At 42.3% G+C, this 17649-nt stretch overlaps 1 protein-coding gene across 1 annotated transcript in view; it reads left to right on the forward strand.

The window, feature by feature from the left end:
• The first annotated feature begins 4052 nt into the window (after positions 1-4052).
• The window catches only part of LOC140540895 (solute carrier family 45 member 3), a 40649-nt gene continuing 27052 nt past the window's right edge, over positions 4053-17649 (forward strand). The window contains exon 1 of the mRNA XM_072663351.1: positions 4053-4166. The gene's annotated coding sequence lies outside the window, so the exon portion shown is untranslated. The remainder of the gene's footprint in view (positions 4167-17649) is intronic.

The following is a 17649-nucleotide window of genomic DNA, read 5'->3' on the forward strand; positions in this document are numbered from 1 at the left end:
TGACTAAACTATGCAAGACCTGTGGAGAACCACAAGACAGTACCAATACAGTGTGATATTTGAATAGATAAGTGACTCTGCTGTTCGGACACTCTGGGGGAGTTCGTTCCACCACTTTGGTGCCAGGACAGCAAAAAGTCTGGATGCTTGCCTTCCGTGCATCCTGAGAGATGGTGGGTCAAGCCAAGACCCATACTTAAAGCTCGAAGGGCTGTTAAAACATGAAGGTATGGATCGAGTTTTAACCATCACCATCAGATAAAGAGGAGCTGGATTGATTTTTGGCTTTGTAGGCCAGTGTCATGATTGTATGTCTGATGCAGGCCCCTACAGGAAGCCAGGGAAGGGTACGATGGTTTACATGGGTAAACTACTGAAGGTTGAAGACGAATTGAGCTACTGCATTCTGGATCAGTAGCAGGGGCCTGATGGCACACAGGGGAAGATCAGCCAGGACTGAGCTGCAATACTCTGCAAGAGTCCTGAGATGACAAACGTTTTAGCTGCTCTCCAATAATAACTCTACTATCAGTGTTATAGCTGATAGTACACTTCTAAAATCATCTCAGATCATACGGAATTAAAAGGTTGGATGCATGAATCCAAAAATTCAATTACCAAACTCTCTATTAGATACACTGTGCTAATCCGGGTAAAGGCCGAACTGTACTGTCAAAAAAGCCTCAATTCTTTGTGGCATGGATTCTGTTGAAAACGTTGATTTTGAGATTCTGGCTCACATGATTGCTTTATGCAATTCCTACAAATATTTCATGAACGCCTTGATGCTGTGAATTTCCCATTCTACCACATCCTAAAGGTGATCTTCTGGATTCTAAAGAGCTGGATTCTACTGGATTTTAAGGGGCTGCTTAGTTTGGCTGCTTGCAAGGCTTATTTGTCCCATTGACTTTTAAATAGCACTGATAATGACCCAGACAAGTGTGTATTTACATCTGAATCACTCGCTGACTAATTACCTACATTCACATTTACAGCTCTGATGAATGTGTGTGCTTTGTAAATGATTCTACTGTTGTATTTTAGAGATGCAGTAAATGTTCTAAACTTTATTTAGGTTGATTCCTTTTCCTCATTTCCTTCATTTCTTTCTCAGAATCAGAATCTCTTCATTTCGCCAAGTTTGTTACACATACAATATATTTTACTTGGTGAGAGCAACACAGGTATGACATGTAACAAACAAACAAACTGTTAACAAGTATTACACAGAGAGAAAAATACACTAAACAATGAATAGAATGAGAATATTACGTTAAAAAGTGCTAAAAATAATAAAGAGCTAAAAAAAACCTTATGTGCAGATATAATTATGTAAACATTTACAGAAAATTAACATCTGTACAGCTGTGCAAATAATCATAGTGCAAATGTTTTGCATGTTATGTATCAGTACTGTGTTGCTTTGTGTTCAGGTACAGAGCTGCCTTTAAAGCTTTAGAGTTCAAGACTATCCAAAATTGGATCCAAAAAGTGAAGATATTGTAACTGACATCAGTTCCTAAGCTCAGAAATGCTGGATGTACTAAGAGGTTAGAGTTAGGACCAGGGTGATCTTTACGGCTGAGGTTAAGGAAAACAGCGGTGCTGCCTTGTGATCTTTGCTGCTGTATTTTGTATTATTGACACATTCTTACAAAGTTAGGCCTCAATTAAAAAAATGATAGGTTTCCCAATAAGAAATTATGTTACTGTGGACTTCCTGTGGAGTTTCTGGAAGGAAATCTTTTGCTGGTAAAACTGTAATTACAGATGAAAAATTAATGAGATTTCATGTAAATCAGTGGTGACACAACAAAAGTGCTTCAATGTTTACTCAGAAAATATCTTTAGCTTAGTTTCACATAGGCTAGAATCCAAAAGATACCTCTAAGCCTAGATGCTACCAAATGTGGACTGAGGTGGAAGAGTGATACTACAGGATTTTACATGATATGGCGTTTTTCTGCCTGGTTCACTAGAGTTACAGAGTGCAGTGGCTAGACTGGAGTGGCTTTGATAGAGAGGCCATTCTCCCTGTTATCAACAAATCAAATTTATTTGTATAGTGCTTTTTTTTTTTTTTTTTTTTGTGACAGTGACAGTGGCAAGGAAAAACTCCCTCAGAGCTGGAGGAAGAAACCTTGGGAGGAGCCAAGACTTACAAAGGGGGACCGGACCCGTCCTCCTCTGATCAGAACTATTTCTAAATTATTGATAAAAGTCACAGAACCATCTGTACTGTTGTACTGCTCAGGTGTGCAACACATTCCTAATCATAATATTAATTATATATGTGTAGAATGGTTATTTACAGAGCCATTAGAGAATGGAACTCACTGCCTGTTACTCTGCTCAAACCTGATGATAAAATAAGTTTTTAAAAATTAATTTAAAAAAAAGACACTACCTCACACGTATGGAGAGTCGATGAATCCTTACTGCCGAGTGAAGGGTATAAGGTGATGGAAATATAATAATATATATAATATAATATATAATTTAATAATATATATATATATTATTAAATTACTATTTGTATGCTTCTTTATGCGACTATATTCTCATGTGTATGTAGGTATGTGTGTATATGTAGGTACGTGTATGTATGTGTGTCGTGCTTTGTTTTGTTTCTTGTTAATTGTTGTATTTTTTGCAATAATGGGGATCTAAATAAAACAATAAACCCAACAATAATATTTAATAATATGGTTACATAATATTACAATTAGTGGAGCATCACAATCATTTTAAAGCTCCTATTTTAAGGTAAAAATGCTGCATAGAGTTGCTTTAAGGCTCCTTCTACAACAACCCAGGACATTAACCATGTATTTCTATGGGGTTTTAAGCCAAAAAACATAATTAACATTAACATTAAACATTAACATTGACCATTTGGGACACAGATGGAATTTGGCTTCTGCATTTATCCCATCCGTGCAGTGAACACACACACACACACACACACACACCTACACACCAGTGAAACACACACACACAGTGGACAGTGAACACACATGCCCGGAGCGGTGGGCAGCCATTGCTGCGGGGCGCCCGGGGAGCAGAGAGGGTGAAGGGCCTTGCTCAAGGGCCCAACAGTGGCAGCTGGCTGAGCCCTATAGCTGCCACTGCCCCAAAGGATTACATACTGTTGCTTTAAATGGTTCAAATGTGTATATAAATACCTACAGAGCAGTGCATCCCTACACAGCAGTGCATCCCTACACAGCAGTGCATCCCTACACAGCAGTGCATCCCTACATATCAGTGCATCTCTACACAGCAGTGCATCCCTACACATCAGTGCATCCCTACACAGCAGTGCATCCCTACACATCAGTGCATCCCTACATATCAGTGCATCCCTACACAGCAGTGCATCCCTACACATCAGTGCATCCCCACACATCAGTGCATCCCTACACAGCAGTGCATCCCTACACATCAGTGCATCCCTACATATCAGTGCATCCCTACACAGCAGTGCATCCCTACATATCAGTGCATCCCTACATATCAGTGCATCCCTACATATCAGTGCATCCCTACACATCAGTGCATCCCTACACATCAGTGCATCCCTACACAGCAGCAGAACTTCTGATCCACCAGAGGAAAAAACAAAGGAAGAGGAAAAGGCAGCTGCTGAATCAGAAGCCGCTGCAGCTCAGAGAACAGGCTAATAATGTGCCCTGCGTCATGTAGGTTGTTTCAAATGTGGGAAAAGGTGTGTGTGTGTGTGTATGTGTGTGCGTGTGTGTGGAGTGATTCACACTTTTCTCCCCCTCTCTGTCTCCTGGTGGGCTCAGAACGTCACAGCTCAGCCCTTCCCACCAGCGGAGCAACTATTTACTCCACGAGAGAGAGAGAGAGGGAGAGAGACATACACAGAGAGAGAGAGAGAGAGAGAGAGAGAGAGTGAGAGAGACACACACACAGAGAGAGAGAGAGAGAGAGAGAGAGAGAGAGAGGGAGAGAGAGAGAGAGAGAGAGAGAGAGAGAGAGAGAGAGAGAGAGTGTGTGTGTGTGTGAGAGAGAGAGAGAGAGAGAGAGAAGCTACAGCTACCCGCCATTGCTCTTATTTATGTAGCCCTGAGAGCGGTTTCGTTTGGAGATTTGCTGGGATTCGGGGCTTCCTGGACCACCGGACTCCTGAGGAATGTGTAAGTAAGAGGAAACTTCTTCCTAAAACCTGGATGAAACGAGATGAACTTCCAGCGCTGAGCTCAGCGCTCCCGTTCACTGCTGTGTAATGACCCCCCAAAAGACCCTTTCTCTTATTAACACACACATAGAGACAGAGACAGTGTGTGGTGTGTGTGTGTGTGTGTGTGTGTTTACTGTGAGTGTGTAATGTTGAGCAGGGCACTGACGTGCTCTCTCCACAGGAATGTTACTTATGTGGGCTATGCAACAAAAGCTGAGGAGTTTGGGACGGGAGGCAGTTTCAGTCTCTGAAGCTCTGAAGCAGAAGGTCTACAGACTGGTACCAGTTGCTTTACTGGTCACTGATTAGCGGTTATTGAGATGGGTGTTCAGCTTCAGTCTTCATCTCTGAAGGTTTGGCGCACACATGGGCGAGGGGGAGGTGGTGTTTTCAGGCTTTCTAGAGATCCCTTGAGTGTTGAGTGACCCCCTACGCTGGTGTAGACAGCCTTGGGCTGTCTTTCATTGAGTCTGGACCGGAGGTTTGTTGGGTTTTTAGAGAAGAAGATCAGCAGCTTGTACTGTTCCTGGAAGTTCTTCCACCTGAGGTTTTGGTGAAGTCGTCAGTTTGGAGTACGGAAGCAGCTCCACTGCAGGGATTTATATTTGGTCACATTTCCATCCTCCAGGGCAATCATCATGAGTCACTAGCCAGCATTTATGAGAAAGTCTAGACATGTATGCATTAATAGCCACTCTGACATTATTCTCCATGGAAGCAGGAGCTGCCTAATAAGGAGTGTTGTATGAATGTTAGGCTTTTGCATTGAGCACAAAGGAGAGGATGCATATGGTGATGCATAGAAATGGGGATGGAGTTGGAAAGAGTGCAGTGTGCTACTGCTGTGAGCATCAGCTTTGGGCCGGTAAATGATAGTAAACATTGCTGTTGTCTGATCGTACAACGTACAACTTGTTGCTCCATCATTCTTCACCATTATTTACCCAGTCCCCTTTTAAGGAGTCATTCAATCTAATCAATGTAATGGCACTTATTTATAGGCTATTAAAACAGAACATTGCTTAATTACCCACACATATACAAACACATGCTCTAGATGCCATTTGGAAAGATCTGATCCAGTAGAAAGTAAAATAGACAAAATAAAAAGTTGTACAGAAGAAGAACTGATGATTTGGTTTCCAGCCAAACGAATGTGCAGAAGCGCTTGATGTTAGCAGCCTTTCGTTAGTATTAGAAGGTGGTGTAATTGGTCATTATGTAGTAATTATATTAGGCACAATGTGAGCTCTAGGGTCACTCTGGGCTTCAGGGGAGGCTCTGTAATAAACACATGTAAAGGTGCTATAAAGGGTTCTTTGAGTAGCTGCTTCATGACTGAATCTGGGTCATGATAATATTGCTTATTGTGAAGATGTCCAAAGTGAATGAGCATGGACTGGTTTATTACACTGCTGGATTATGCATGTAAAAACATGTATATCTACAGTGACCTGTACATGTCTTATTGGTGTAGAGTGATGTGATGTAACAGTAGACAGATATATAGACAGTAGGCTTGGATGATATAACGGTAGGACTACAACAAAAAGATCAAAATATCTAGTACATGGCCAAATAAGCTCATTCCCCCATGTACATTTAAGAGAGACACAGGTTGGGGGGCGCTGTGGGACCTGTGGGACGCTGTAGTTACAAGTTTAGCGAAGCTGAGTTTGACTGAAAGACAGTCGAAACACTCCCAAGATCATTCACTCGACTCTGAGCTCTCAGATATGAGGCTTTTCCTCTAAACATGTGTGATTTAGCCTCAGTTAGCTGGAACACGGCCTAACCAAGCTCTGATTCCGCCTTTCTGTTAGTGTCAACACCACTGCATAGTAATTTGTTGATAGCAGAAAATGCTAAATGGGATATGGGAAGCCAATGAAGACAAATCAATGAATCCCATCGGTACCATCTGTTATCCTGTACCAAATCTGACCTGAAACTGTGATTAGCTGTGTGTTTGAGTAGCTTAAGCATGATAGCCTTGTCTAGGATGTTTATTTCAAGTGAATGGGCAATTTCAAACCAAGCCAATTCGACTAAACTTACTTTACTTTACTCTAAGACATTAAAACCTACAGTACTGACACATGAACAACTAAAAAATGGCATTGTAACATCTCTAACCAGCACCTATGCTTTGGTCTGTTGGATTTCTTGGAAGTCAGAGTGTTGTATAAGGCCACGAGGGCTTCACTCCAGGGTTCATCTGCTTCATCCTTGAGAAATACTCTTCACCCGGGTTGGCCTGAGCAGGCCAGCTGCACCCGGCTTCTCTAATGCTGTATATCGGAGGATCAAGACACGCAACCCGTAGAGCCACTGAGACTAGACAGGCCATGTTTTCTCTCTATCTCTCTCTCTTTCTCTCTCTTTCTCTCTCCCACTCTCTCTCTCTCTGCACTGCATATATTCATCGTTAAAATGATGTAACTGAGAAGAAACGCATCACTTTCATCTGAGACGGGACACCGAGGCGAGCCTGTACTTGTGGGGGTTGGACGGAAATGTTGGTGGTGAATCTAAAACCAGCTACCCAATCTAGTGTTCAGCTGTGCTCGTGTGCGTCTCAATGAGTAACCAAAGGAAACTGCCGTAGACTAAATGGAAGGAGTCTAAAATGCATTAATGGCTAAGATAAGGATGGGGAGGAGGGGTGTTTACAAGGTCCACTTTACAGCTTTTTTACAGTCTATCTCGTGCGCTAATGGAGTTGAAATGTACGTAAACCGTCATCCTATCCGTGTCATCAGTGCTGAAGTCCTTTATTCCTTTCCTCACTCCTTTGTCTGGTCTGTTCATAGCAACAAGGGCCACTCTAGCAGGCCGTAATCTCAAGATCACTTGTAGTGCATAGGAACAGCATGCCTTTAACACTACGGATGGCACGATACCACTTACTTTTATCCCGATGTTGATTTAAGGATCTTGAGTATTGGCTGATAGCCATATCGAAACTTTACTTAAGCATCTAAAAGCAGGCCATTCTTCCTCACAGGAAGAAACACACAGCTAACATCACATCACAGTGTGAGTGTGTGCTGTTGCAGGCTGGATTTGTCACAAAATCAGATTCAATTCTTCCAATATCCAATCAAATCCCTCAGTGCTTTGTGCAGATACTAGACCGATACTAGGGCTGTGTCTTGCCAAAAACTTGTCGATACGATACGTATCGTGATACAGGTTTGCGATTTAGTAGACTGCGATTATTTTACGATACTGTGAGCAAAACAATATATTGTGATACATTTAAGAAAGTAGTATAAATTTATATATATAAATATATATAAAATCTGAAGACTGACTACAGTACTGCCATCTAGTGGCCGAGGTTTACACACAACACTAAATGAACCACTGTCTGCCCCAATCTTCACAATCTTAATATAATGGCTGGCCAATATGGTAAAAATACTAGATCACGATATTTAAAGACATTTTCACGATACATGATATTTATCTTGATACGTGTCATCACAGACCAAATATATCAGTAACAACAGTTTATTAAAACTGCTATTCAGATCCTCTCCTTTACTGAATACAGTGGTTTGTAGTCAACATCTGCTGCTCTTCATCTAATTAATCCAGTAATTACACTGTTTGTAATAACACTTGCAGCTGATCAGTGTTTATTAAGCACTAACAGTCTCCTCCATATGCTTAGAAAAGCGCAGTGTCTATAACGATAACAAAAGTAATCACGATACAATAAAATATTGCCATATTGCCCAGCTCTAAATAATATATTGATACTTCGATATATCGATATTTTCTCACACCCCTAGCCAATATGGATACCCTTTAACACCTATGTTGTGTATCTATTTAACATAATCGGTGCTTTTCCACTCCATGGTAACTACACGACCCGACTTTTTGGTTCCTTTTTGGTTCATTTTTCACTACCACAGCTCCCCCTGGTGACGTCGCAAGACACTGTTAAGAGAATAAAGCAAGTAAATGGTAAATAATTTTTGGTAGCTAGCTATTTTAGCGTCAAGCTAGCTCGGCCCTACTTGTATTTTGTATTCATTTCTGAGGGATGCACCATGACATCAGAATAATATCATCATTGGCAGATCATTGCTGAACGAATTGATCAGCATTGGACATCTGAGCGAGTGTATTTATAGAACTGCAGAAAAGAGCCGGACGTTTAGGTGACGCTGGACGCCTGGATTTTATTCATTTTCCTGAGTTTGGTAATTCTTTTCCATTTTTTCCAAATGGAGTTTCTGAATGGTGATGTGTCAGAATGGGCAGATATCTACAGTATTGTGTCTTTCGGTCTGCGCTACCCTCAGTCCCCCACTGCATAGAAGCCCCTGTCTGCTCAACAGACGAGCAACGGTCGGTTTCTGGAATTTGCCTAATTGAGTGACTATAACTCACCACAGGGACTCTGCTCTGCTCTCTTTATCTTCTTTACTGGAACCTTCAGTGTGTCTGAGAAACACAAAGGCATTCCATAACCCTCCCCTGGCCTCAAGGTCAGAGTCCACGCCGTGTCTCTGTAACGGCAGGCTGTAGCCAGCTGGCTTCAGGTGAACAGGGTTGTGTGGAATGGGGGTGGCAGCCAGCCGGTTTTGGAATGTCACCTTGGTATCATGCAGTGTCTCAGGATGTTCCTTCCAAGGTACCCCAGTTCTTCTTCAGGATAATGTGGTCAGTGCTCTCGCTTCTCTTTAATGAAAGATTGCCACTGGTTTTCCTCTTTATTCATATTCGTTTAACAAATTACAGTCATGTGTAAAAATTGGATAATAATTCGTCTCATAGAGAGTCTCAGTCAGGTTATTTTGCTTCCCAATCTGATCCGGGTCTCTCCGCTGGTAAAACAGAGCGTTTCAGTGAGAGTTTTATATAAAGAGTCAGATATTATGGTCTGTTTTCAGGTTCCACTGTAAAATGTCTGTTAATGGCGACTTGGGGACACCAGATAGTGCTCTGAACACAAGACTCGGAGCTGAACTAGGATTAAATAGATAATAGATAATAATTAATTATAATATGATATATCAGTATTTCATCTTTGAAACAATAACAATTTAACTTTCATTTATTTAATATAAAAAATAGATGCCAAAACGTCAGGACACTCTAGTAGCTAATAACCTCAATTAGACAGTCAAACTGGGGTGCTCTCTTTCTTATGATAGATGCTGACGTTGGCTGTCAAGAGCTACCAGTTGGTCCTGTGATGACTTTTTGTCATCAGATTGTTGGAGACTTCTTTACTGATCCTGTGTTCTGCTCTTGGGCTGAACCTGCTGGGATGGCCTGATCTGGCCAAGTTGGCAGTTGTTTTAAATAGTGTTCACATTTCTAATTGTTCTGGGATCTTTTTAAAACCCCTTCTCAGACTCTTCTGCATCTACAACATTCTTTCTAAAGGCCTTAGAGAGCTCTCAGAGAGCTGATCTTCACCACTCACTTCAACCATCAAGAGCAGAGCAGACTAAATGTCTGAGGTTTAAGTAAGACAGGCTCCTCTAAATGTATGCCTATATGCATTTCTTCAGTTGAATGTGTAATATTTCTCCGTCAAATATTTTGATCACATTTTTTCACGTGACTGTACAGCTTCTCCAGTGTAGATCCCAATGTTTAGACTGGAGACCACACTCATGGATTCAACACCAATTTAAATGTGTTTCTTTTCACCGAAAGTGGGTTTTAGTCATGGATTAGGCTTAATCCAGGTTCAAGAGACTGGCCCACAGGGTCGTTTCTTTCATGCAGATTAGGCTTAATGGATTAGGTTGGACTTTCAACAAAGAATAACAATTAATCAAGTAAGCCCATGACTTGTCATATAACGAGCCCATAGAATAAGTGCAGGCCTTTTGTGCACTGAACACTGTTTGCTTGCCATTCAAAAGACCCTGACGATTGTCTTTTCACTCACCGCTCACATTTAAAAAGTGGATAAAAAGTGGATTTGGAGCACTTAGGGAACATTCAGGCACACTGTGATACGTTCTGAATGATGTCTCCACCCACCCAGGCCTAGACAGGCTCAATGGCAGGATGACAATGGTAATGATAGGCGCCAAATGGAACCGCATGTGTGGGAACCCTGGCAGCCGCTCTGTTCCGCGGTGACTCGACCGACTGTTTATTGCCTGCCAGTACCTACATAGTGCTTAAAGTGCTTTCTCAGAGTCATGTTCTGGAACATGATGGGCCATTTTCACTGGCTGTTTATCGATGCAGCGCCGCTGGGTTATTTACCTGGCATTTGCAAGTCGGACGAAAAAGAGAAAGCACTTGGAACAATGGGTAATTATCTGGTAATGACAGCCTACATTAATTACACTTTCTCTTCAGCACCTTTAAGAGCATATACACTGGTTGTCAGGCCGATAATTACCGGTGAGACGTGTACACAAACACAAGTGTGCGCTTAATGAAACATTCAGAAACACAATGATAAATTACGTGGGCAGGGTTTTTTTTTCTGCTGTGGCCAAAGCTATAAAGAGCCTAAGGAGAACTTGCAGACTTTAGAAACCTGTCATTATGAAAGCTCCTTAACTTCATGAGTCACCAATAGTGGCTCTGTAAGAAGATGGACTGCATGTCTTTTATTCTCTTTCTCATGCCTCTTCTAAACCCCTCATCCTCGGCCTTGTGCATAATTGAATTTAGAAACGTGACTCAAGTTTGACCGCACTGTTTGCTTCGTGTCATGGATGTCCCGCTAGGGACAGCAGCAAACGGCATGACACAAAGCCGGCATCGTGGCAAGAGGTACTTGCTGGTCAAACTGGCACCAACTGCTGGCGTGGCATATGGAGTTGGTAAAGGAGAACCCAGACTGGGCTGGAGTCGTTGAAAAGTTGTCCATCCACCAGGCTGTAATTTTAAGATGACTTGTAGTACACTGTGTACTGACGCTGACGCCGATACTGATATGCAAGTCAAATGTGTTTGTAGAGTGCTTTTACAACTGATGTCACACAGCAGATTTACAGGATTCCAGTAATAAGACCAACAACAATAAAACAGCTAAAACCCGACAGTGACAAGGAAAAACTTCAGAGCTTCCTTAGAGCTGGATGAAGAAACCTTGGGAGGAACCCAAGGGACCCATCTTCCTCTGGTCAAAATTACTTTATTGAATAAAAAGTGGCTGTACCACCACATAAGACTTCTTTTGCTCAGGTGTGCTGATATAATCATAATATAATATAACTAATATAATTATAGTAGAACATAATAGCACAGAGTCTATGTAACCTTCAACATAGTCGATATAATCGGTAGGCAGGTATCAGTAGCAGAAGGGTGGGCAGATGGTCTGATGCATGTAGCAGGGGAGCCCAACAGTCAGTCTTGCTGTGGTGTCAGGCCAGCCAAGTGGGCAGTCATTAACTCAGAGTAGGTATGGAGATAGAATCAGTTCTGATTGGATTTATGGAGAACAGAGATAGTTGAACAGGATCAGAGTGTGTCTTGACGATGTAAGGAGAGAGCCAGGAGGTAACACAGACACGGGAGCCTTCTGAAACACTGGCATCCATCCACCCCACCGAATGGAGTGGGCAAAGATGAAACCAGACTGGGCTTGAGTCAGATGGTTGAAAACAGATACAAAGTCAGCAATCTTCTTTAGTCTTTATTGAACTGTTGGAATTAGACACTGGAGATGGAAAACAGGCTGTTTTGTCATCGTAACATATGGGAATGGGCAGAGCTACGTCATACTGCAACCAGCCAGCAGAGTCCAAGCTTTCCACAGTCGTTAGATTTGTTCATCGTGAACAGCTAACAAGGGCCAGTCTACCTGCAGCATCTAGCAGTAATCTCAAGATTGCGTGTAATACAGAAGAAAAGCATGCTTTAGCTCAAGAGGTGGCACGATCCCACTTTCTTTTTTCCGCTGTTGATATCGAAACCTTGAGTACTGGCCGATACTGACACTGATACTGACAGGATATTCTAACTTTAAACCTCTGAAAGATAATTTGCATGTGTGTTCATGGACGTGGAGCTACGGGCGGCAGCAAACGAGCAGTCATTGCCGTCGTGGCACGTGGAGTGGGTAAAGCAGAAACCAGACTGGGCTTGAGTCATCCTCCCAGGGTGAGAAGGCCAGATGGTTTAAAAAAACTGACACAAAGAAAAGCTACATCGCCTAAAGGATGGGAGAAAAGCCTTCTAAGTAAACACTGATGCTTAGCTGAATAAACACATTCTGTATGTGCCAGGAAGCCTAAGGAGAAAAAGGGCATGGGGATGAAATGAGAGTTTATGATTGGCTGTCCTTTCAAGCAGCGTGCTGTCTGCGTAGCACTGAGAAATATGAGGGGGAGTGTGGGATTCACTTTCATGTTGCGAGCTGAAAGGGATGGAAGTGCATTATTTGAGGGCGATGGAAGACCTTTGATATCTGAGAAGCTCAGAACCCAGTGAAAGGCTCAAGTCTGTGATTTAAGGCGGTATGACTGAGTGCTGTGATGGCTGTTCCAGCTCCACTATTGTTCTGTCAAAAACGCTCACAGTCTACACTGTTGATTCAGCGAGTGTCAATAAACTTGAAAGTTTGCTTTAAACCTTTGAAAAGTGCACACACACACACACACACACACACACACACATATATATATATATATATATATATATATATATATACACACACACCTGCTGCATTAGGAATGGAATAATGTTGTAATGTAACAATGACTCAGAAACCTGAGTCCAGAAATCCTTGAATAGGTGTTGGGCCACAGCTGTGTTCAGAATCCCTCCTTATTACAGCAGTAGTGCACTTTGTAGTGTACACTTACACTCGTAAAAATAAGGGCTACAAATGGTTCTTTGAGAAAAGCCATAGAAGAACCATTGTAGTTTCATTAAGGGCCATGTTTTTGTAAAGTTGTGGTAAAAGTGGTAAAAATACTATATAATACTATATAACTACAGACGAAAAAACATCAGTAGCGACAGATTCTTATAAACTATTAGTAAGATCCTCTCACGTACTGAATACATGATTTATACTCTACATCTGCTGCATTTCGTCTCATTAACCCAGTCTAATCACACTGTTAGTAATGAAACCTGCAGCTGATCAGTGTTTATTAAGCACTAACAGTCTCCTCCATATGCTTAGAAAAGCTTATTGTTTTCATGATAACAACATTTATCACGATACAATAAAATATCGTCATATTGCCCAGCTTTAATGTTATCCACTTTTTTCATACTGTCATACCATCTCCAAATTTTTACCTGATATATTGGGGGGTTGTGCAAGTAGCACGGACGGTTTGACAATTACGTGTCTCTTTACAGTCTCTTCCTAAGTTATTTTAAAACCCACATATACATGTTATAAATATTGTTATTCACTTTATCTGGCAGTGATTTTAATGTTATGGCTGATTGGTGTACATAGCTTACAGTATGAGTGTTTAGTGTACAGCCGAGGCACAGCACTGAATACCGCTTTCCTGGCCACTTACATCTGTCACTTTGTGGGTTGTGTAGCGTCGGTTGCTCATGTGTCAGGGCACAGGGCAGTGAAACCTCCTGACTGATTGTAGTTAACCCATGTTTTCCAAATTGTCCCTCTTGTGTGGTAGAATTTTCCATTTGCGAATGGCTGGATGGCTGCTTGGGTTCTTCTGTTCCCCTCCTCCACGACCATCAACGCAACCAACCCAGGTCATGCACATGTGCACAGGCCTCAAACTGTCCAGGGTTAAAATTGGTTTTCCACTGAGCCTTCAGCGATGGTGGGGATCCTTTTTTCCGCAGCTGATTAAATAGGGCTCTTTAGAGCATGAGATGCCATGCGGGCTCTCCAGCTTACTTTACTGCAGGTATGGGAGGAGCTCTCTAGCGAGTCCTGATCACCCCTCAGCCTTCACTTACTTGCATACCGTTTTTTACATTCAGGAAATGGACAAAAGTATTGGGACACTTGCTCATTCATTGTTTCTTCTGAAATTAAAGGTATCAAATAAAAGGTTATCCTGCTTTCGTTGGAGTAACGGACTCTACAGTCCAGGCAAGAAGGCTTTCTATTAGATTTTGAAGCTTTGCTGTGAGGATTTGATTGCATTCAGTGACAAGAGCGTTGGCGAGGTCAGGATGTTTAATGATCACCATCCCACCTTATCATCCCCAACTCATCCCAAAAGTATTGGATGGGGCACCAACCAGTTCCACTGCTTCACAGCTCAAAGCTGGGGGGGGGGGTTACCCCTGTAGCCCACACCAGGCATTAGGCATGGTGCCTATAGGTTCATGTTTGTTCTATTCGGTCGGCAATGCCACTCAACAGGGACAGGCTGTGTGTGTGTGGGCATTTGCACATCTGTGTCAGCAATGGATGCAACCTAAAGTAGCTAAATGCAGTCATTTGAAGGGGTGTTCCTTCTAGGTGTGGTTGGATATTGGAGAGTAGGACCAAATGGAGACAGATGAAGTCTAATGAACTTCAGTTCCTCTTCTGATTCTGTAAGTTAGTCTGTACTTAAGTCATTTCTGAGCTGCTGCTGTTCTACTTCTGCTTGATCTGTTTTTTTTTATATGTAAGTAGCAATACACTGATCTGCCTAATATTGTGAATGTCCCCTTTATGCCACTAAAACAGCTCTGACCCGTCGAGGCATTGCCTTCAGAGGACAGAGTCTGCATGAACATTTTTGCAGCTGTTTGTGCTTCAGCAGCTCTACTGTGGGATACAACCAGACAGGCTAGCCTTCAGTCCCCATGTGCATCGGTGAGCCTTGGGTGCCCATGATCCTGTCGCCAGTTCACCATTAGTCCTTCCTTGGAGCACTTTGGTAGGTACTGACCACTGATTACGGGGAACACCCCACAAGACCTGCCTGATGTTTTGGAGACGTTCTGATCCAGTCATCTTGTTGAAGTAGCTCAGATCCTTATGCTTGACAAATTCACCATATATCACCTTCATGAACTGACTATAAATTCTTACCCCTCGACAGATGCCATTGAAACCAGATAACTAATGTTATTCACATGTCTGCGTGGCTTAAAGCTACTCTACACACATTAGCTTTGTCTTGCCAGTTGACGTTTTGGGTTGCCAGTTGATACTTATACCGTATTCCTGGAAATTGTCTGTGTGTGTGGTGTTATTTTGTGTTATTAGAGTTGTATATTATAGTAGAACAGTGGTCCATTTAGTGTCCCACCAGCTGTGAGTGAGGTGTTAATCACTCTCGCCCCAGGGCTGTAGAGGCAGCTGCTACAGCCAGACTCCAGCCTCTGTCTCGAGACAGATGTGCAGCCTGTGATACCCAACGCTCTGGTCTCACCTTACACACACAGCTGGACATCGTGCATTCCCCTTAAGTAGAGCCTGTTCCTATAACAGGCACTGCAGCCCTGATGTTAATGTTAATTATAGAGAATGTCCAAATTGACCCTGCAGTTAAAACCAGAAACACTGTGATTATGTTCCTCGCAGACTTGGCTGGTTGGACCTCACTGACTGAGACATTGCATGCTCAGTATCTTCCTTGCAGCTGCGAGCTCCATCATTATCTTCCCCAGTCACTGTGGACCAGACTTATCTGCAGATGTTTATCCAAATGATTGCTGGCACTCATACACGGGGCAGATTATTTCATATAGAAGAGTTCATTGTTTAAGCTAATCAGTGGAAATGATAGAAATCAGTATTAAACTCACACACTTTTATTATATCATCATGCATATTTTTGCATACTGACCTAAAGGTGTCCTGGACTGCATTTATTGAGTATTTAAGTTGTGTTTGATGTAGAAATAGCAAGTATGTGACTTTGGTAGGAGCATAAATGCTCAGATGTCCAGTAACAAGCCTATTTACCACCCTGTTATTTTGCTGCACATTCTTTTACAGAGGAAAATCTAGAAGCTTTGCTTTCATTGGCTGCTTCATGGCACTGCAGCAGCTCACAGGTCCTTCACAGCATAGCATAGTTTAACACTGTAACTTACCAGATAGTACCGGATACTGTCCTCTTTCTGTGTCCTCTCAGTAGGCCTGTCATAATAATTATGTTATTGACTCATATTACAGTGTATGGACATGACCTCAATCATTTTTGCTGACCTCGACATCGACCATTGTGTTTACTGGAATGACATTGGTTTCTTTGTGAATGAACGCCAGCTATTCGAGCTATTCGGTTCTCTTGTCTGCTCTCTGTCAGAGCGGGGCTCAAGTCTGTGAACAGCAGCGCCACCTATCGTGTGAGTTCCATCAGTATCTTCCCCATTTACTGTGAACAAGACTAATCTGCAGATGTTTAACCAAATGATTGGTGGCACTAAGGCACTATGCAGAGTTGTTAATATAGAAGAGTTCATTGCTGAAGCTAATCAATGGAAATGAGAGAAACCAGTCTTAAACTCACACACTTGAGTCCTTTAGGAAGCCTCTATACCACCCTGAAACAGGCTGTTTTTCCTTTAGGCTCTGCTTGTGTTGGCTGGTTTACGGCACCCCTGAGCCGTCACCGTTTTAGCACTGTAACAAAAGCACTGTCATTATTATCCGAGCCTTTCCGGATAGTGTTGCTCTCCTTTTGTTGTGTCCTTTTAGCACAATGTGCTGTCAGCAAGCTAAAAAGATGGTAGCCGATTTATTTTTAGCTTCACCCCCACTTTTTGGGGGTTTGACTTTCCCAAGGTTTGCCAGTAAAAAGAACAATAAGCTGGTGCTTCTTTATAGTTTGTAAGATTTGAAAAGCTAGCATAACTTTAAGCTTTTAGCCTAGCTTGGATCCCTGCTTCTCTCCCCGGCTGGCACAGGAAAAGCCGCAATCACAGGGACGAGTTCCTGTAGCATCCAGAATTCCCATAACTCCCAGAGTCTGGAGGAATCAAGCGGCTCTCCAGTATCAACAACACCATATTCTCCGGAAGTCACAGTCGTGTTTTACCCTTCCACCATTATTTTAGGGTGTAAATATTATGTCAAGACTGTCACGTCACATTTATTGGAGGGCGGGGTTAAATTCAGGCTAATTTTCCAGCTTTTTGTATTTCTTATATCCACCTCTTTCCAAGAAAGAGGACCTGCGTCTATGGTGGAAGGCACTAAATTTATCCACCCATTTTACCATTCTGCTGGATTTTCTTTTAAAGAAGGAACAACAGTGTTTCAGCTGAGGTTCATGTCTTGTCACTTCCCTGTACTGAACTCCTATTATTAAACCATGGCAAGATAAATAAAGATAAATTCTAGGGCACCTTTAAGGTTCATTTACCAAGACAGATACTGCCTGATGGACTACTGATGTGTGTTAATGGACATTAGCTCTGAAGAAGAAGCAGGAGGTTCATCACTGAAGCGTATGCTTAATCTGTGTTGTCTTCTTGAATCTGAATGTGCTGTGTGGTAGCAATTACTAAAAGCGAAATCACAATGCTTCGACCAACAGATTGAATCTCCA

The sequence above is a fragment of the Salminus brasiliensis genome, chromosome 19 (assembly GCF_030463535.1).
Source record: "Salminus brasiliensis chromosome 19, fSalBra1.hap2, whole genome shotgun sequence".
Classification (NCBI taxonomy): domain Eukaryota; kingdom Metazoa; phylum Chordata; class Actinopteri; order Characiformes; family Bryconidae; genus Salminus; species Salminus brasiliensis.